Source organism: Lactuca sativa, chromosome 3, assembly GCF_002870075.4.
Source record: "Lactuca sativa cultivar Salinas chromosome 3, Lsat_Salinas_v11, whole genome shotgun sequence".
NCBI classification, from domain to species: domain Eukaryota; kingdom Viridiplantae; phylum Streptophyta; class Magnoliopsida; order Asterales; family Asteraceae; genus Lactuca; species Lactuca sativa.
The window spans coordinates 60,809,576-60,832,685 of NC_056625.2; the positions used below are offsets into that span (position 1 = coordinate 60,809,576).

Genomic DNA, 23,110 nt, shown 5'->3' on the forward strand with positions numbered 1-23,110 from the left:
TAGTGATGCTGCAATGAACTGCAATACACCTCTACCATCATGTATGTGGCGTCTCTTTCATAAACGTGACACTTCTGCACAAAGTCATACTTTAACTGAGTTCAACTATAATGAAGGTGCCTATAGAGTTGTCACCAAGTTACGAATAAATGAAAACGGAGGAAATACCCATACTATCAGTTATTATCAACATAAATGCACGTGTGGTAAGTGGCAGATGGAAAGATTCCCTTGTTCACATGCTCTTACAGTTTGTCGTTTTAGAGGGGATAACCCTTTTTTCCGTTATCAATCTTGTTTACTCAACTGTGATGTACAAGCAGCAATATAATGATGGGTTTTCACCACTTCATCATGTTGGTTTTTGGTTAGAGGTTGACTGGAGTATTCAAGCATAAAACTCAAAATGTGATGTCGTTGAGGTCGGAGGCGTGCAAATCGATTTCGTAACGAGATGGATGTTCACCATCCTGATGAACCTCATAAATGTGGACTATTCCATCAACTTGGTGGTCATAACATGAGAAATTGTTCAAATTCTCAACCAAGATTCAATGCAATGTGAACCATGTAACTTTTATTATTCTTGTAATTTTATGTTTAATTTAGTTTTTAGTTCTTCTTTAATTTCTTTTGTAGTTGTGTCTTTAATTATCTTGTAATTTCGTAATTTTGTAACATGCAATATATTCGATATTGGTATCAAGTAGAATGTGTTTATTAAAATATTCTAATGGTGTAAATCGCAATAACATAATAGACATATTTCAATTATATGTTTTTAATATATATACAAATTTACATTTATTGTAAAAAAGCGAATATATATATATATATATATATATATATATATATATATATATATATATATATATATATATATATTAGGGATAATTTCATTCATATCCTTGGAAACTCTAAATATTACTTCTATATCCTTATAAAATTTAAAATTACATATATATCCTTCTCAAACTATAAAACTCTCACATATATCCAAAGTGATAATTTAAGTAGGTTTAAATTAATAAAATATTAAAAAACTTATCCAAAAATTAAAATCATTTATGTTGTACTAAAATACCCTTCCCAAACAAAAGATTAGCAACATTAAACCACTTTAATTAGGAGTAAACCTAATTACGCTAATTCTTCCTTATCACAACTATGGAACTGTCGACGAAACATCGTCGACTAAACATTGTGCTTCTTTCTTCATGGCTATATCTCTTATCATTTAGATTAAGGCATTAAAATTTAAGGAATCGTTTCAAATTATGGCATTAAAGTTCCTACTAAAGTTTGAGGAATTGTTTCAAATTGTGGCATTAAAGTTTCCAGGTAATAGAAAGGAAAAAGCTTTGTATACGGAAGAATCTTGAACATTCAATTTTGTTTAATAGCAATTACATTCTCATCTCAAGGGTTCTAAATAATGGTAAAAAAATTTAATAATAATATTGATTTTCCTCTTGAATAACATTCACAGTTGCATTCAATGTTGAACTAATGAAGATTGCAAAAGAAGAGAAGAATAACGACATGATGGAGAAGAGGAGAAATACGATTGAATCATTAAAACTTGTTATCCTACTAGAAATGGTTTATTCCTAACTATTAATTTGAGAAGGGTATTTTAGTAAAACACATGCAATTTTTATTTTTGGATAAGTTTTATAATATTAGATTAATTTAATCCTAATTAAATTATCACTTTGGATATATATGTGAGAGTTTTATAGTTTGAGAATGATATATATGTAATTTTAAATTTTATAAGGATATAGAAGTAATATTTAGAGTTTCCAAGGATATGAATGAAATTATTCCTATTTAAAAAGATATAAAACAAATATAACATATAACTTGTGAGGTTATTATAAAAGTTGAAGGGGCCAAAATGTAAAAGTGTATATTAATACATTGATTTTTATGTGGGACCACAAAAAAACAACCTATTTTTGCAAATTGAATAAAAATCAACCTATTTTTACAAAAGGTTTCTATACTACCCATTTTTGAAAAAAAACTCGTCAAACTCCAATGACCTACATGTTCCCTAAAATAGAGAATGGCATATAATTTGGTTGTTATCTGATAGAATTAATAACCTGATTATAGGCAACTACGTTAATTAATGATAACATGTTACATCCAAAAAGTAAAAGACGATTACAATCAGAAATTTCCTGTTTGATAAATGTAAGTGAAGCATTGTCCAATTGTTTTAATCCCATATGATCACCACACTAAGATTATCTATCATAAATTTTATGTTTGCTAAAACCCAACTTTCTTGTAGTGACATGGGAGCATTTTGTTAAAATGGTTTGGAAAATTATTAAATAATATGGAATACGTACTAGTATGGTATAGTACAATTGGTATAATCCAAAATGACCACACTAAGATTATCTCAAATATTCATATTCACGGTACTTTCTGTATGCAAACATAACAGTGATACCAAAGAGAATTTTATCTTTGGATGCTCCAAAAGGTATAAGATGCGGAGTATCCAAATTAAATTTATAGAAATTTTCGAAAATTGATTCTGTTGATAGTTTGGCATTCTGGACTTTGTAGCAACTAGATGCCTATATATACCCATATTCGTTTTGTATGGAAACTCAACTTATTGAGCTTCTCCCCAAATTTTCTTCGATACTCGTGTTCTCTGCCATCAAATAGTTTTAATTAATTTCGAAGTTAGATTTTCATTGTGATCATGGGCATACACAGATTTCCAAAAATCTTGCGTGGCAAGCTGGGAATAATGCCAAGATATCATTCAGCCTCAGCAACCATTAATGATGTACCAAAAGGCTGTATCACAGTATATGTTGGTGAAGGCACAAACAAGAGATTTATAATTCCCATAACATACCTAGAACATCCTTCGTTTCAGACCTTGCTGAAGCTATCGGAAGAAGAGTTTGGATATGATCATCCTATGGGAGGTCTAACGCTCCCATGCAAAGAAGAGACCTTCATTGAACTCACACATGATATAGCAGAATTTGTTGAAAGAAGATGACTTAATTACTGTGTGTTGTCATCGTAAACAACTAGAAGTTTTGACTTTTGGGCTTTGTAGTTACCAGGCATCTTGGCAAAAGTATATTAATCTCTAGCTAGCTAGATTACATTGCTATATATCTATGGGTTGAAATTTGAAAAGAGGATTCCTTTATTTCCCCCTGTTATATATTGTCCAATAGGCAACATTGGCTAGCGATTGCCCATCAATCTTTCCATCCCCCACGTCACGTTAAAAGTTGCAAGAAAATTGTGGTTTAATACACGAGCTCTTGTGGAAGAAGATGCCTTGATCTGATTGTGAAAATTGCAACACAAGCCTTTTTAATGCATTGCTATTATAGCGATAGCACCAATAAATTTGATACTAGTGCTCATACACGCTTTATGCTTGGGTATTCAAACCTATATAAGGATATAAACCTAGCATTTTACCAGTAGTGTTATTAGTCATCTTAATTTCAATGGCTATTTTTAATTGGGGTGATATGAATGAAACACTTCACGACGTTGACCGAAATATTGTACAAGTAAAAAAGGTATGCACTCAGACACGAGATTAGATGTTCAGAGATTGAGACATCTGTTTTTTATAGGTTTAATAACAAATAAATGGAAACGAATTTGCCAATTTTGTTTAACACCTAAATGTAGAGGTACACAAACAGTATTTTTTTTTTTTTTTGGAAATTGGATTGGTTGTAATACCAGTTGGGTTTAAGTCAACAAACTCAAAACCGGTTTAAGCTGAAACCTGATCAGATTGAAACTGTATACAAACCGGATCAAAACCCCACTTGTGATGCACTAAATCCGCCACTGTTTGTGTCTTGATTCTCGTTACAGGGGACATAAAGAAGAAGAAATCCCACTCTAATGTGCTTTCTGCAGCTACTTGAATATAAACAATACACAAAACACAAAGTTTAAAAAGACACATAAAGCTGAAAATAGCTAAGTTAAAAACACACAGGGGACAAAAAAGTTACCTGGGAAAAAAACTACCCTCACTTGGATTTTCTGAATTTGCTGTTTGTTGCCAAGATTGCTGTGGGGAGTGTTTTCCTTATATTGACCATTTTACCCTCACTTGGAGTTTCTGGTGTCCTGATATTTTGGTGCCTCTGCTTGAAGTTTGCTTACAATAGAAACTAGAAAGTATATTAACCTCCATGCTAAATATTTATGCATCAAAGCATGTTTCTGTCAAACCGGTCCCAAACCTATTTTAATGGCTAGAACTTTAAACAGGTCCAAACCGATAGTAGGTCTATTTCAAACCGAACCGATTTCATCCAAACCGGTTTCGGATCATGAACCGGTTTTTTGTGCACATCTACCCTAATTTTGTGCACCTCTACCTAAATGGGTGTTTGGATAGGCCCATCCCAATAGGCCCTCACGGCAATTGGGGACCAAAATTACTTCTTCATTTTAAAGTATTTATCAAGGTGTCGTCTGGTTAGCATGTTTGGGATTGATTCTCAAAGTATTTATTGGCTTTTTGAAAAGTTAGGAATTCATGGTTTTTTGGAGAAACCCTTTTTTTCCTATAAAGTTAGTGTTTTTACAAAGCAATTTTTTAACTTATTGGCTTTTTGAAAACCCAATAAACTAATAATTCATTTTAAAAGGCATCCCAAACTCCCACTTGGTAAAGGCGTTTTTTTTTCATCTAGACAAACATAAAGTTCGATTCCTCTTATTACCACTTTTTAAGATACTAACCCAAAAGACTAATAATAACACAATATTTCATAAGATATAATAGTAAAACAAAAATAACAATTTAATGTCTGCCTTTTGGTTCATAATTTTTTTTCCAAAACATTTTAAATTCTAAAATAATTGATTTAAGAAAGAAAATATAATAAGTTATTCAACAAAATATGTTGTCTCTTGAATCGGTAATATTTGGCTAAAATAGTTTTGTTTTTATACAAATCTGTCACCGTTATAAAATATGACTAAAAATATATAAAACTTTTCATAGAAAAATTTAAAAGGTCAAAACAATTATTTTATTTTTTAGGAAAATTGTTACTGTAGCCCAACTATCTTTCGTATATTATTTTAAATGGTCCACCGTGACTATTTTTTGCATTTAAAGGGCTTGTACAGGGCCGGTCCATAGGTTTTTGTTGCCCTGGGCCATGAGGCTTAACAATGCCCCTATAAATGTACAAAAACTATGTAAAACAAAATCTAAAACAAACTAAACACATCTTTTTATTTACAAAATCATATTTAGACAAATTAAAAATCTCATTAAGACTAAAAACCACATGATAAATTGTTCTATACAACTTTAATATTATTTAAGGATCATAAAACCTAGTCATGCCTCATCATAGAAGTAATCTTGAAGTGCTTACCCTCCCACGATCTTCAAAGTGAACAACTTGATCAATTCTGGAATATCAATAGTGAAGGAAGGCATTGAACTATCAAATCAGAAAAATCTCATCCCTTGACAATATGAGCTAAAAGAGATTTGTACAGTATCATTGCACTTATTTGTACAGTATCATTGCACTTATTAGACACATCACAATAAGATTATTCAGATTTCAGAAAACCATTAGATTTTCAAAAATTCAGAAATCAACAGATTATATAAATCCAATTATTCAGAATGAATTCACATCTCAGAAAAATCAAAATCAGGTTCATACATATCACTACATCAGATTTCCAGCAATTGTGATAACTTTATTTCAGAAATTAACTAAAAATATCAGCAACTTAATTTGATCATAAATCACAAGAGAAGAAAGAAATTACCTGGAAAATTAATGAAGCTTAGTGTAATCCAGGATCAACAACACTGCAAGTCTGCAATTTTGGATGAGTTGGATCGAAAATTTCACTTCTCCAGACTCCAGGAACCTTAATAAAAAAACTGAAATTTCAAAAAATTTAACCAATACTCACTATCAAATTTTCGAAACATAAAGTATTCATTATTCAACTAGGTTATGCAAGAAATTTGAAATACTAGAAAAAACTTACCGGATTAGGACCTTAGGAGGAGAAGAATTCATTCAATCGCTGTATCCACCTTTGAATCTTCACTTTAAGTCTTTAGCACAATAGAATTAGAGCAATAGATAAACTAGTAGGGACGATTCAGACATTTAGTAGAGGACGATTCAAGAAAGAAAGAAAGAAGAATATATGAGAACTGGAGAAGCTATTGATTTATCGAGAGAGAGGGCAAGAGAAGCGCTGAACTGTTGAGTGGTGAAGCAATGAATCGGAAGAGATAATAGGGCAGTAGGCGATTGAATTGATGCAGACTAAATCTTGATTGTCCATCTCCTTTCTCCAGAAGGGACGCTAGGGACGCCTCGTGTTCTTCATCTTCAATTATTACGAAGAGTCGGAATTGTTGTACCGTTGTAGTTGCTGCTATTAGGGGTGTTCAAAACCGGATATCCGAAAATTCGGATATCCGAATTTCGGATATCCGAAAATTCGGATAGTTGGTTTTTGATATCCGAATCCGTATCCGAAAATTCGGATATCCGAATTTCGGATATCCGAAATTTCGGATACGGATTCGGATATTAAACCGGATATCCGAATTTCATTAGTTTTAAACCACATCCGAACATCCGATCCGTAAAATCACCGCAACTCTTAAAATTAATAATAGCAACTATGTTAAACCTTGAGACATAGATGGATATCGATAGCAACAAATAAATATATGTAGCATTTACTAAATAGTTTTTGATTATAAGCCAACGAACCTGGATTATAACAAACAAATATATAACGATTGTAAAAGGAAAGGTTTGCAATAAAAGTTTGGAAAGAATGATCACGAAAAAGTTAAAAATGGTGGGGAACATTAGTCCATTAAGCATGTCAATGTTTCTAATTTCTCATTTTAAAATATTAAAAAATGAAGAAAAAATATTTTTTTCGGATATCGGATATCCGAAACTTTATAAATTCACTATCCGTATCCGAATCCGAAAAACCGGATATCCGAAATTCGGATATCCGAAAATCCAGATATCCGAAATTTCGGATAATTTCGGATCGGATTTTCGGATTTTCGGATCGGATATTTCGGATGCGGATATTTTTGAACACCCCTAGCTGCTATAGTGCTATTAGGTCTCCAAAAATTTGCTGCCCCAAGTCTTGAACGGGATGGTTTACTGGACTAGTCTTCAGTCCTCTTAACATTAACAGGCCCAAATGTACCATAATACATAATACCTATAAGAGGCTATGAAAAATTGATGCCCCATTAAAAATTGCTGCCCTGGGCAATGGCCCTTCTCGCCCTGGGCTTGGGCCGGCACTGGGCTTGTACTTGTAATTTTATGGTTTAAAAGGTCACATTTTAACATTTGAAAGGTTCAACTGGTGATAACCATCCTACTAGGATCTTTGTTTATGCCACGTCATTGCCAAGTAGATTAAAGATGGCATGTCATTGCCACATGTGTGTGAGTAGATTAAAGATGCCATGTCATTGCCACATGCAATAGAGATCAGATAAGCCTTCGAGTAAAAGACTCAACCCTAAAACGGTTGGACTCAAACGAGAGCTGCGCAATAGAGCTAAATCCATCACTCTGAGATTATTTAACATGTGCAACATGTGACTTAGCATATTCACTTAGTAGATGATCCACGTCACTAAGAGTGCCATAAAGCACAAAGTAAGCAACATTAGGGCAACGGAAAAATATAATCAACGCATTACTAATCAAGCTATTCTATTCAATTATTTGAAAACCATAATAGCATGCAATTCTAAAAGCTCACAATCAGGCATATAAAGGCATCTCTCCTAACATGAAATCCTGAGCAGATCATCAGCCCTAATCTAGCATGCAATTCTCATAACATATAACATAATAAACATGAATGGGTATTCTGGGAATCACTTACTTGAGCTCGGCCGATTACACGCATCACACCCCTTTCTTTTGTTAGAAACCCTTTTTGATAAAACATTTATTTTTATGAAAATTTTACCAAACCCTCTAACTTGAGTTCATACACACCCGAGAGTATGCCCGAATCCCTCAAACCAAGGCCCTAACACCAACTTGTAACGTCCCCAAAACCACAAGGTAAAATTTTCATTTTTAATAGAATCAAAACCCCCCGTTTATCCTTTATTTAAACATTTATAAGTATTTCAATATAAAACAGTTATCAAAGTACAGTCCCAAAATCACAAGTTGCGGAAAACATGGGTGTATGCGCTACGATCAAGTCGGACCCTTCCCTTTCGAACCGAAATGTAACGACCAAAAATTTCAACCAATTTAAAACATTTTATTTCATTCAAAAACTGTTGCGTTCATACATCTTGTTTTCAAAATAGTTTAAACATCAGAGTATCCCCCAGAACCATATCACATAAATCATAAAACATGAGGAGCGGTATGATCACGCCTTCGCCTTGCCACGATCTCCTGAAGCACCTAAAACAATAAACCACAACTGTAAGCCTGAAAGCTTAGTGAGTTCCCCCAAAGTAACCATACACACATAAACATACGCATACAGAAATGAACAACATACTACGGATCCAATCAACCTTCCGGTTGGAATACCCCTGGCCCTCAACCATCGGGTTGGAATGCCTACACATTACGAGTCCAATTATCCTACCGGGATGGGATACTCTCGGCCCACAACCATCGGGTTAGTATGCCCCTACACCTATACGTACAACAATAACTACCATGGGTCCAATCATCCCGCAGGATGGAATACCCCAGGCCCCTCAACCATCGGGTTGGAATGTCAACATACTATGAGTCCAATCATCCTACCGGGATGGAATACTCCTGGCCCACAACCATCAGGTTGGAATGCCCCACCTCCTATACATACGGTAACTACTACTACTACTATGGGTCCAATCATCCCTCGGGATGGAATACCCTGGGCCCCTCAACCATCGGGTTGGAATGCCGACATGCTATGATTCCAATCATCCTATCTGGATGGAATACTCCTAGCCCACAACCACCTGGTTGGAATGCCAATCTATACTAGCAAACATGCACACATAACATGCAACCAAATAATACTCTACAGAACCAACATACTAGAGCCCTACCATCCTACCGGGATGGAATACCCTCTGCTACTGCTCAACATGCATAACCCGCAGGTAACCTCCTACCAGCATACATAAGGCAAGACCAACTACCGGTCTATAAATAACCACTATCCAACTACCAGGACGCTGATCCAACTGAACTAGCCATCATACAACTATCCATTTCTCTAGGATACTAAGCTAACAAGGCATATCCTGATGTCATTATCCTATATACTAGGATACTAGCAAGCATATCATCACACAACATAATAAGCTCTAATCAACAGTTCAAAGGGCCGGCCTTGGTGCCTTAGACCCTTGAGTACAGTGAGGATAACTCACCTTGCAACTGCCGAAATCCTGCAAATCTATAACTGCTGACTCACCGGAAATCTCAACTATCACATGCAAATCATCGCATTAGAATCCATCATGACTTTCTAGGCCAAGGGCCCACAACACTCATTAAGTCCATTACCCTCTTAATGGGCCACGACCCAAAACCAAATCCTTATGCAAAGCCCAATATTGGCCCAATTTACTAAATTGGGCCCACCTTTCCAAACGGGCCTAGATCCAAGGTCCATAATAATTATTGGGTCCAATTTACTCCATCCATACTGTTCAGTCACAACCTAAGCCCAGCTAGCCTATAAACAGCCCAATTACTCAAGGCCCAAAATTGAAAACCCAACAGAGGACGTACGCTGGGCGTACTCCTCTGGTATGTGGGGCGTACGCTCGTCTGTACCAAAAATCCTTCCAAGTGCTTAATGGCTTAAGCACTTAAGCCCGTATGCTAGATCTAGTGACAAAAAGGGCCTAGGACTCATAAAGTCTCAATCTTTATCCTTTTGGACGTCCATAAAGCTCTTAACTCAAGGTCTTAACCCATTAAGACCTTCCTACTTCTTACATGGGACAACCAAAGCCATTGCGACCTCATTTTTCTTACTCGAGACCTCTCTAATGGTCTGAAAGGACAGCTCATCTTAACCAAAACACATCATGCATCATAATGGGGGTTTTTGGGACAAGAATGGTGTCAAAACTTCACCATACTTAGATCTACACAAAATAGATGTCAAGCAAGAAGCTTTATACCTTTAGGAGCTCTTGAACCACCAGAAAACTTCAGATCTACACGCTGGCCTTCTTCCTCTACTTACTAGATGCAACACCTTCTTCTCAAAACACTCCAAATTCTCTTCAAAAGCTCACACACTCAAGAAGTTGGCTAGGGTTTGGGGAAAACGGCTCTAAACAGTGGAGGCTAGGGTTTGGGAGGGTTATGAGCTCTTAAAGTTGTTTAAATAGCCTCCACACCCAAAATATTAGGGTTTCTGGATGATAGACGTACACTGGGCATAATTCCAGTACGCTGGGTGTACGTCGAGGGACCCCGCGTTTCATTTACTCCATTACGCTAGGCGTAACCCAGCCTACGCTGGGTGTACCCACACGTGTCCTAAACGCATGCATGGCATTTCCTTGACAACTTTTTCCATTAAGTGCCATAAGTGGCAATATCTTCAAAGTGTCATAACTCCTTTACTCTAAGTCCGTTTCGGACGGACTTTATATCCATGAAAAGGTGGCGAGAAGCCCCACGCTTCTAGCAACACACCCTGACCTGAAACCTTCTCGAATAAAACCCATTACCCATAAAAGACCGAAACGCCCTTACTCCTGATCTCGGGGATCCATAGATAATTACTCTTAGAACGGGGGGTTATAATTATCCCCCACTTAAATATGATTTCGCCCTCAAAATCGCCTATTGCCAAATCTTAATATCCAAAATCCTGAAAAGCACACTCACGCCCATAAAGCGTGACGACCACCAAGGGAGGCTAGCCCCACTGGAACTCCCTCTCGAAGAGATACCTACTCCTTCTCATGCAGTCTCAAATACCTACTTCTCCGAAAAGCCCTGAACCTGGAAAGTTAGATTGGATCCGTCTCCCAGACAGGCCGTCCAAACTAACCACCACCTGACCTCTTCACATTGCTATAAAAGGGACTACTCAACCATGGGAACTTGAATTTCCATCCTGAAAACAGGACCACAAGTCATACTCTGCTGTCGGCCACACTTGCTCTTTTTTACTCATACCCAAACGTACGTACAACAATGCTCTTACCAAACCAACACTCACACCTGGCCCAATCAGCCTCGGGCTGGAATACCAGGCATGCCTACGACGGGTCCACCCATCCCTAGGATGAAATACCCTTGCATCCATACATATGTTTGGCCCAATCAACCCTCGGGTTGGAATACCAAACACATTAGGTCCAATCAATCATAGGGTCAGGTCATCCTCATGATGGAATACCCCAGATTGGAATACCTCCATATACATAACTCATACCTATAACCATACTTGGAACCAAGACCTTGTCCTTGCCTCACCCTCGAACCCTTCGGTTCGCCACATCTGAGTGTAACCCACTCATATCTCCCTATCACGGTCTCTAGGTTCTTGACCTCCGACTGCAATATCTTTACACAGTCCTCATCACCGGTCCAGACTGCTCCCGACTCTGTTAACCTGCTATCTCACTTTCCTCTGACCAAACCTCCAATCTGGAGCCACTATCCCCCTCCTCTTCCAAGGAGGCTAAATGTTTATTACGGTGTGTATATATATATATATATACATACATACATACATACATACATACATATGTGTGTATATATATATATATATATATATATATATATATATATATATATATTAGTGATGTCCAACTAACTTTTCTGTAGACTGTAGGCCAAGCCTACGAAGGATTCCCTGAAACAGAATGTAACATAGCACGAATATTCACATTAATGGTAAATTTTGTTTAGCAACACAGCTACAATATCAATTTGATTTTATCATTGGATAAACCGTAAATGTTATATTCTTGATCTCTTGTATTATCTGGTTATAGATTGCTCTATTGATTTTGATGTACTTAAATTCCCTTTAACAATTTCATCATCTTCATTTTCTACTTATCTAGAGGCCCTATTACAACAGATTTTGTTTTGAATGAAGCCTTCTTGAGCTTCTCATTGAAGAGATGAAACTAGGACAAACTCGAGCTTTTTGCAAAAATTGGTTGAATTTAGAAAGCCTTTGTAAAAATGGGTTGATTTTTATTCCATTTGCAAAAATGAGGTTCTTTATTCGTGGGGGACATAAAAACCAATTGTATCAATTTATTAATTTACATTTTGGCCCCGTCAACTTTCATAATAACTCCACAACTTATATATTATTTACTTTTTATATTTATAATTTTTTAAGTTTTTATTTTAATCTTTATTACATACATATAAGTTTATTATTAAAATTACATAATCGAAATTTATGTAAATATCAAATATTTCTTTTTAATTTAATGTGTATGTGTGTGTGTGTGTGTGTATATATATATATATATATATATATATATATATATATATATATATATATAATTTTTATGTCAAATTATTTATTGAAAAAAACAAAAGTCATTGAATTGTCATTTTTATCTACAGAGTAGATGTGTGTCACTATCCACATGCAAAAGTAGATGTCTTAATTGTCACTATCTACATGCAAAAGTGCAAAAGTAAAAGTATGAATTGTCATTTTCATCTAAAAATATGTAAGTAAAAGTTTTAAAAAAAATTATAACTTTGTTTATGTTTTGTTCATTTTTTGATGTATATATTGAATTCATCATTTTAGTTTCCATCATCATTTTCATAAACCATAGTTCTTACAAATTTGAAATCCCAACTTTTCTTCTTTAATTCTTCTGTCATGTTTGTAACTGCATACACGAATCTTCCTTCGCAACTAAATTCTAAGGTACATATTCTTGTTTAAGTTTCAAATATCTAATGTGAACATTATATAAAATATAATAATTTATATATTTTATCTTATTGTTTATTTTACAATTACAAATAATGTGGCGTACGAATACTAGTCTTGTAGATCTTCTTAACAATTATGGAGTATCACAGCCAGTTCAGTCTATTGATTTTGTCAGCAACCTCTCTGAGGTACAATTTCCTTTACCTAACGGTGCTAGAGGTGAGACAGATAATGACTTTGGATTTGATGAACCCAACTCCTAATTTAGTGAAGATAGTGTTAGTGAATCATTAAGTGATGTTAGGGATGAGTCTGACGATAATGTGAATGAAACTCCGGTTGTGAGTAAAAGTCCAGACTTTATGAACGATATTAGAGACAAAGGAGGCGATGACATAGTAGATATTCAAGACAAAATTCATTTAGATTTTTGGAATGCATCTGAAAAGAAACTAAGGCTAGGAATGTTGTTTGAAAATAAGGATCAGGTAAAAAAGGCAGTAAGACTTTGGTCGATCGAGCAAAATAAAGATTTTAAGGTTTGTGAAAGTAAAAGGAGTTTGTATAACAGAGTGTAAAACTCTTGGCGGTGAATAAGGAAGTTCTAATACTGACCCATATACACCACAGTGTGCATGGTATGTTCGTCCAATGAAAAAGAAAAACCATCATATGTGGAAGATCACACGTTGGGTGGATTCAAACAATTGTTTCGGATCTTGTAGAGGCAATGACAACAGAAGTCTTAACTCTACAACTATAGCCTTCTACATCATCCACTCAATTGAAAAAGATATTGCTTATCTAGTGAAACATATACATGCATATATTAAAAATATTCTAAATGTTGGTGTTTCTTATTGGAAGGCATGGCATGGTAGGAGAAAAGCCATAGAGAACATTTATGGAACTTGGGAAAGTAACTTTGTAGAGTTACCTAAGTATATTTCAACTTTGAAAACTTCAAATCCTAATATCGTTGTGAAATGGTTTCATAATCCAAATGGCTCATCACATGTGGCAACATTTAAGTATATTTTTGGGCTTTTGGACCTGCAATTAATGCATTTCATCTATGTCGACCTGTTATTTCCATTGATGCTTGTCATTTGAGAAGTTCGTTCAAGGGTAAGATGCCAACAATAATATATTATTGGTTTCTTATGTCATTGTTGATGAGGAAACTACACACAGTTGGAGTTGGTTTTTGTATCGGTTTAGACATTTTGTTGCTCAAGACAGACAATTGTATGTTATTTTAAACAGACATCAAGGAATAATTCATGCAATGGCAAATCTAGAGGAATGGAAAGAGCCATTGGGATACCATCAATTTTTTCTTCGACACATCAGAAGCAATCTCATGAAAAAGTACAAGAACGTGAGGCTTAAATCATTTTGTTGGGATATTGGAAGCACCACACAAATAAGAAAGTTTTTGAAGTATAAGAAACAAATCAAAGAACCAATCTTGAAGCCTGGTAGTATTTAGACCAAATTGATAAATGTTAGTGGTGTGTTTTTTATGATGAAAATCGTCGATGGGGGTCGTTAACTACAAATGTATCCGAGAGTATCAATAATGTGCTACAAGGAGCAAGAAAACTACCTATTAGGGCGTGTATTGATCTTACATTCAATAGAACAGTGCAACTTTTTAGAAAAGATAGTGATGCTGCAATGAACTGCAATACACCTCTACCATCATGTATGTGGCGTCTCTTTCGTAAACGTGACACTTCTGCACAAAGTCATACTTTAACTGAGTTCAACTATAATGAAGGTGCCTATAGAGTTGTCACCAAGTTACGAATAAATGAAAACGGAGGAAATACTCATACTATCAGTTATTATCAACATAAATGCACATGTGGTAAGTGGCAGATGGAAAGATTCCCTTGTTCACATGCTCTTGCAGTTTTTCGTTTTAGAGGGGATAACCCTTTTTTCCATTATCAATCTTGTTTACTCAACTGTGATGTACAAGCAACAATATAATGATGGGTTTTCACCACTTCATCGTGTTGGTTATTGGTTTGAGGTTGACTGGAGTATTCAAGCATATAACTCAAAATGTGATGTTGTTGAGTTCGAAGGCGTGCAAATCGATTTCGTAACGAGATGAATGTTCACCATCCTGATAAACCTCGTAAATGTGGACTATTCCATCAACCTGGTGGTCATAACATGAGAAATTGTTCAAATTCTCAACCAAGATTCAATGCGATGTGAACCATGTAACTTTTATTATTCTTGTAATTTTATGTTTAATTTAGTTTTTAGTTCTTCTTTAATTTCTTTTGTAGTTGTGTCTTTAATTATCTTGTAATTTCGTAATTTTTTAACATGCAATATATTCAATATTGGTATCAAGTAGAATGTGTTTATTAAAATATTCTAATGGTGTAAATCGCAATAACATAATAGACATATTTCAATTATATGTTTTTAATATATACAAATTTACATTTATTGTAAAAAAGCTAATATATATATATATATATATATATATATATATATATATATATATATATATATATATATATATATATATATATATATATATAAAGATATAAAACAAATATAACATATAACTTGTGAGGTTATTATAAAAGTTGAAGGGGCCAAAATGTAAAAGTGTATATTAATACATTGATTTTTATGTGGGACCACAAAAAAACAACCTATTTTTGCAAATTGAATAAAAATCAACCTATTTTTACAAAAGGTTTCTATATTACCCATTTTTGCAAAAAAAACTCGTCAAACTCCAATGACCTACATGTTCCCTAAAATAGGGAACGACATATAATTTGACTGTTATCAGATAGAATTAATAACCTGATTATAGGCAACTACGTTAATGATAACATGTTACGTCCAAAAGTAAAAGACGGTTACAATCAGAAATTTCTTGTTTGATAAATGTAAGTAAAGCATTGTCCAATTGTTTTTAATCCCATATGATCACCACACTAAGATTATCTATCTTAAATTTTATGTTTGCTAAAAACCAACTTTCTTGTAGTAACATGGAACATTTTGTTAAAATGGTTTGGAAAATTATTAAATAATATGGAATACGTACTAGTATGGTATAGTACAATTGGTATAATCCAAAATGACCACACTAAGATTATCTCAAATATTCATATTCACGGTACTTTCTGTATGCAAACATAACAGTGATACCAAAGAGAATTTTATCTTTGGATGCTCCAAAAGGTATAAGATGCGGAGTATCCAAATTAAATTTATAGAAATTTTCGAAAATTGATTCTGTTGATAGTTTCGCATTCTGGACTTTGTAGCAACTAGATGCCTATATATACCCATATTCGTTTTGTATGGAAACTCAACTTATTGAGCTTCTCCCCAAATTTTCTTCGATACTCGTGTTCTCTGCCATCAAATAGTTTTAATTAATTTCGAAGTTAGATTTTCATTGTGATCATGGGCATACACAGATTTCCAAAAATCTTGCGTGGCAAGCTGGGAATAATGCCAAGATATCATTCAGCCTCAGCAACCATTAATGATGTACCAAAAGGCTGTATCACAGTATATGTTGGTGAAGGCACAAACAAGAGATTTATAATTCCCATAACATACCTAGAACATCCTTCGTTTCAGACCTTGCTGAAGCTATCGGAAGAAGAGTTTGGATATGATCATCCTATGGGAGGTCTAACGCTCCCATGCAAAGAAGAGACCTTCATTGAACTCACACATGATATAGCAGAATTTGTTGAAAGAAGATGACTTAATTACTGTGTGTTGTCATCGTAAACAACTAGAAGTTTTGACTTTTGGGCTTTGTAGTTACCAGGCATCTTGGCAAAAGTATATTAATCTCTAGCTAGCTAGATTACATTGCTATATATCTATGGGTTGAAATTTGAAAAGAGGATTCCTTTATTTCCCCCTGTTATATATTGTCCAATAGGCAACATTGGCTAGCGATTGCCCATCAATCTTTCCATCCCCCACGTCACGTTAAAAGTTGCAAGAAAATTGTGGTTTAATACACGAGCTCTTGTGGAAGAAGATGCCTTGATCTGATTGTGAAAATTGCAACACAAGCCTTTTTAATGCATTGCTATTATAGCGATAGCACCAATAAATTTGATACTAGTGCTCATACACGCTTTATGCTTGGGTATTCAAACCTATATAAGGATATAAACCTAGCATTTTACCAGTAGTGTTATTAGTCATCTTAATTTCAATGGCTATTTTTAATTGGGGTGATATGAATGAAACACTTCACGACGTTGACCGAAATATTGTACAAGTAAAAAAGGTATGCACTCAGACACGAGATTATATGTTCAGAGATTGAGAAATCTGTTTTTTATAGGTTTAATAAGAAATTAATAAATGGAAACGAATTTGCCAATTTTGTTTAACACCTAAATGTAGAAGTACAGAAACAGGTTCTTTTTGGAAATTGGATCGGTTTTATAACCAGTTGGGTTTAAGTCAACAAACTCAAAACCGGTTTAGGCTAAAACCTGATCAGATTGAAACTGTATACAAACCGGATTGAAACTGGTTTGGAAAAACCGGTCAGATTGAGTTTTTTTTTGTCTATGGCCCACTTTGTGTCTTGATTTTCGGTAGAGGGGACAAAAAGAAGAAGTAATCCCACTATAATGTGCTTTTTGCAGAATTTAAACAATACAGACACAAAACACAAAGTTTAAAAAGACACATAAAGCTGAAAATAGCTAAGTTAAAAAAACACACAGGGGACAGAAAAGTTAGCTGAGGAAAACTACCCGGATTTTCTGGATTTGATGTTTGTTGCGAGATTGCTGTGGGGAGTGTTTTCCTTATCTTGATCATTTTACCCTCACATGGAGTTTATGGTGTTCTGATATTTTGGTGCCTCTGAAGTTTGCTTACAATAGAAACTAGAATTCTAGAAAGTATATTAACCTCCATGCTAAATATTTATGCATCAAAGCATGTCAAACCGGTCCCAACCCGATTTTAATGGCTAGAACTTCAAACTGGTCCAAACCGACGGATCGGTCCATTTCAAACCGAATCGATTTCACCCAAACCAGTTTCGGATCATGAACCGATTGTTTGTGCACCTCTAACTGAATGGGTGTTTGTAAAGGCCCAACACAATAGGGGTTTGGGCGACTGGTGAGGCCCTCATGACAATTGGCCAATTGGGGACCAAAATTATTTCTTCATTTTAAAGTATTAATCAAGGTATTTTTGGCCTGGTTGGCGTGTTTGGGATTGTTTTTCAAAATGTTTATTCGTTTTTTGAAAAGTCAAGAATTCAAAAAGTAGAAGCTGTTTTTTTTTGTCTATAAAGCTAATGTTTGACAAGCATTTTTTTAACTTATTGGTTTTTTGAAAAACCTAAAGGTATTTTTTTTCATCTAGACAAACATAAAGTTCGCTTCCTCTTATTACCACTTTTTAAGATCCTAACCCAAAAAGACTAATAATAACACAATATTTTATAAGATTAGTAGTAAAACAAAAATAACAATTTAATGCCTGCCTTTTGGTTTATAATTTTTTTTTCCAAAACATTTTAAATTATAAAATAATTGATTTAAAAGAGAAAATATAATAAGGTATTCAACAAAATATGTTGTCTCTTGAATCGGTAATATTTGGCTTAATAAATTATTTTGTTTTTAACTTTTTATATAAATCTTTCACCGATATAAATTTTGACTAAACATATATAGAAACGTTTCATAAATAAATTTAAAAGGTAAAATAATAATTTTATTTCTTAATATCTTCGCTTAATCAATTAATTTATATATAAAGTTCCATCATTTGAGTATTTTAATTCCATGTGATTTCTTTTTTAGCTTTTATACAAAGAAAAACTAAACCACAACCGGTTAATGATACCAACACTATTGGACCACATCTTGAAGAATGTCAAGTTCCCAAACAAAAGCGTTGCTATTTTTCATTTTTTAGTTCAGCATAACTTCAACAAATAACATAGGTTAAATTATCAATTTTCTAGAATATATGCATACCACATAACGAGTTAACATTATTGTCAATGTCATATGAATCTATTAAGTCGCTTAATTGAGACAAGTAGTAAAAAGTATATGTTAAACGTGACTTTAGATTTGAAAACAAAGCCACCCGAGCAAAATAAAGAAACCCTAACATTCGATTTTAAATGGATAAGTAATTGGAGTGTGTGTCTATATATATATATATATATATATATATATATATATATATATATATATATATATATATATATATATATATATATATATATATATATATATATATATATATATATAGAGAGAGAGAGAGAGAGAGAGAGGTTGTTCAAATGCCTATATAATAATGCTAATAGCTAGGGTTACAATAGTACCAAACGATCACATTTCAAGCTCGTGAATATGAATATTTCATATTACCCTATGGATGTAGTTCACAATGATCGAAACAAATTAAATATTATGTTTTTGTGTGTATGATTTATTATGGCTTATTCATGACAAAATAATTAGGTTGATCCCAATAACAACATGACACCCAAAGCACTACTCGAGGTTTGTAAGTGGTGTGGACCAAAGGGCAAGCCCAAGATAGTTCATATACATATATACATATGTAGGAACAATTTCAGATCGTTAATCTTTAAAAATCTTAAAGTTGTGATCAAATTATTTTGGTCGTAGTTATAAATCAAGAATTAACTATATATAATTGTAATGCTTGAAATTTTGCATTGCTTTTCTACCATGATTAACATGAAACAAGGCACATGAATCCATAATCCAGGATTCACCCATAATTTCTATACAACAAATGATTCCTCATCAAAATATGTTACCATATTCATCTATTTATTCCCTTTGATGGTTTTGGGAATTGATTTATGAAGTCGTCATTTTCATTAGAATTCTAACAAGTAATATATTTCTTATTCTTAGACTGACTTTTTTTCATTGACTTCAATATTCGTCTACTGTTACTCCTTTTGTTGGATCTCATGTCCTTGTACCATGTACTAAACAAACCGTTGGAACATTCTCATGCATTCCTTCTGTGAATATTCTCTCTCATGATCATGTCATGAATGCCTTTAAAGATAATATTAGATCCTGATGAACTGCTAACTGTGTAACTGTCCATACCAATTATAGGAAAGTGAATATAACAAAGGGACCACATTAACTTCATCATCAAATTTAATTAATATCAAATGAAACTAACCTAGATTATAAACTCATTAATTTGCATGATATGTCACTGGCATTCCTTTATTTTATTTGGTATTCACCAACATTTTAATTAAGAAAATCTTATCTACAGTCAACAGTTTCTCCAACATGTTAGATATCGTCTTGGTTAGTTCAAACATTGTTGTCTCGTTGACAATGTTATATGCAACATTATTTGTCAACGACAATTTGAACACACCAAGAGCATGTCAGTTTAATAAGTGTCCAACTGACCACCTCCTACTTCATCTCTTAAGGTTTTCAATCAAATAAGAGTTTGTGTAACTTCTTCTAATGGAGATAATTTTCAATCTCTGTCTCCCAAAAGCCAAAATCGTGATTTTCACATTTATCAATCTTAACCTTCCTACCTATACTCATGCTAGTTGTTGGGTTAAAGATGGTATAAACACACAATAAAGATACACATGAAACATTGATAACACACATAATTACATGGTTCACATGATGGGACTATTCATGCTACATCATAGGTAAACTAAAGATTTTATTAGATTCTCATAATATATAATTATTACTAATAAGGTTTAAGATTCTATTAAAAATACCTCCCGTTTGAGAAAGATGCCCTACATACATGATCATTCATGGGGTTTGTAACACCGTTAACCTCACCAATATGTTATACTCGACTTACTAAGTCATGTACGTTATTCATCATGTTCCATGTTGTTTTACGGCATTGGAACATTTTGATTGCCCTAATATGAATTGTTACGTGACTTACTCACGTCTAAGCCCCTTAGATCCCACTTGAATTTCAATCTCTCAAACACAACTTTTCGAAATGACATACCAAGTGCTTAAACATTCCCATTGAATATGTTTACCGTACTATCACAGGCCGAACTTGAGACTGTGACAATACGCCTTAAAGCCACATAACCAAGTCACCAAACTTAATTAATGAAAAAACATGATTGAGGATAACGATGTTTCTATATCAGATTACGTATATACTGTTGTTGTCGGTATACTGAAGCGTTAGAGCAGCAAATGAGAAATGTATGGCTCAGGTTGAATCTCAATATCTCTACTTTATTCTTAATCTTAAGTGCATCGTCACACACACACACACACACACACACACACACACACACATATATATATATATATATATATATATATATATATACAATTACTTTTTTAAACCAATAAATAGATAATCCTTCGATCGTGATTTCCCATTTAGCACCTTTCTCTCTCTCTCTCTCTCTCTCTCTCTCTCCCCCTTGCCGCTTAATATATATATATATATATATATATATATATATATATATATATGCAAAATAAAAGGAAAAATCCAAAAATTCTTTTTTTTAATTATTATTTTCGTCACTTTGATTACCTAAAAAAATTTTAAAAAAATTAAAATAAAATTACTGTTTTTTTTATTAAATACGTGAAATATTCTAAATATGATATTACACTGTAACATAAGCATGCTTATATAGTGTACATGGTTAGGGTGAAACCCTAATAACCCATGACCTTTCCTTTTCCAATGACCCATGGGTTAAAAGCTCCATGGATCATCCATGGACTTCCATCCAAGCCTATCCCATTAACAAATGAGTGTTAGCCCACACCATATAAAACCAATAGCCCATAATCTAATTAGTCTTCCTTTTAATCTCTAAATTAATTCATAATTAATTTAAGACTAAGACTAATTAAATAACATAACTTCATATTAATATATTATAACTTATAATATATTAATAAACATATGTGTATAACTCTCATAAAATTATCCATAAATAGTTCGGGTGAAGTGCAACCCAAATGGACCATGCCGGGTCGGGTCAAGTATATACCAAATAAGTTATGGACTTAGACACCTTATCCAACAGACTCCCACTTGGATAAGTCTAATAACTGTATTTGCCTATATAACTTCAGGAACCAACCAACAATCGTAGCTCTCGAAAACTCTGTTAAACTATGAAGCGCCATTTTAAGACAAGTGATCATATAATCCTCTGTTCTCATGATATCAGCCGGACAAACACATGGAACTATGTCTTGCTTATTGTCTGGCAGTTGTTTCTCGATTTCCGATTTGTTTGACAAAGAACTTTACTGAACACATCAGTTTAGTTCTGACCGGGCCCGGTACATGGGTCAACACAAAATCATCGAGGGGCCCAGATATCGCTTCTATTTCTAGAAGGAACAGATAAACTTCGACTCATATGCTTGTTCTACTACTTGTTGAATTGTACACAAAGGCACGTTTTATGACATCAAGTTACTGATGCGTTTACGTGAAATCAATGCACAACCAACTCATAGGTAACAACTCATATCTCTAGGTTTGAAGACTTATATGATATTATTGTCTCACGATCACTCGAGATAAATTCCATGAAGTGATACAAGTGAGCGTGGTTTTATACCAATACTCATAACTTATGAGTACTCATGAACGTTGCAGCAACCATTGCCATGTCTAAACACCTTTAGCCATCTACAAACCCAATTCATGACAATCTTGATTCATACCTACTTCCGACGTATGACCGATTGTGGAGGTTTGAATAAATTAATTATTCTGGAAGTCAAAACATGCAAAACTGAAACAATAGTAAATAATTGACAATGACAGTAACACCTTACTCATAAATAAATCACAAATTTTATTCATCATCAAATGTCGATTACATTATACAAGTTTTAGGAAAACTATCTAATCTGTAAAACTAATATCGTCCCTCGGCCCGATGCGCCTCGCATGCTGAAAATGCTTAACCCTCGTCAGTCCCTTCGTAAGGGGATCTGCAGGATTCTCATCTGACGATACCCTCTTTGCCACGAGGAGTCCTTCTTCAATCTTGTGTCTTATGAAGTGATATTTTTTGTCAATGTGT

General features: G+C 34.0%; 1 long non-coding RNA gene across 3 annotated transcripts; it reads right to left on the reverse strand.

Moving 5' to 3' along the window:
* Positions 1-3,598: 3,598 nt before the first annotated feature.
* On the reverse strand, positions 3,599-6,452 carry LOC111877098 (uncharacterized). 3 transcript variants are annotated; one of them, XR_006189168.2, is made up of 4 exons: positions 6,052-6,452; positions 5,824-5,941; positions 4,029-5,451; positions 3,599-3,930 (listed from the first exon to the last, which is right to left on the reverse strand). It is a non-coding gene; the product is annotated as an uncharacterized LOC111877098 (long non-coding RNA). The 3 variants fall into 3 exon arrangements; XR_006189169.2 differs by having other exon boundaries at positions 4,029-5,941; XR_006189170.2 differs by having other exon boundaries at positions 3,599-3,933; positions 4,029-5,941.
* Between the last annotated feature and the right edge of the window lie 16,658 nt (positions 6,453-23,110).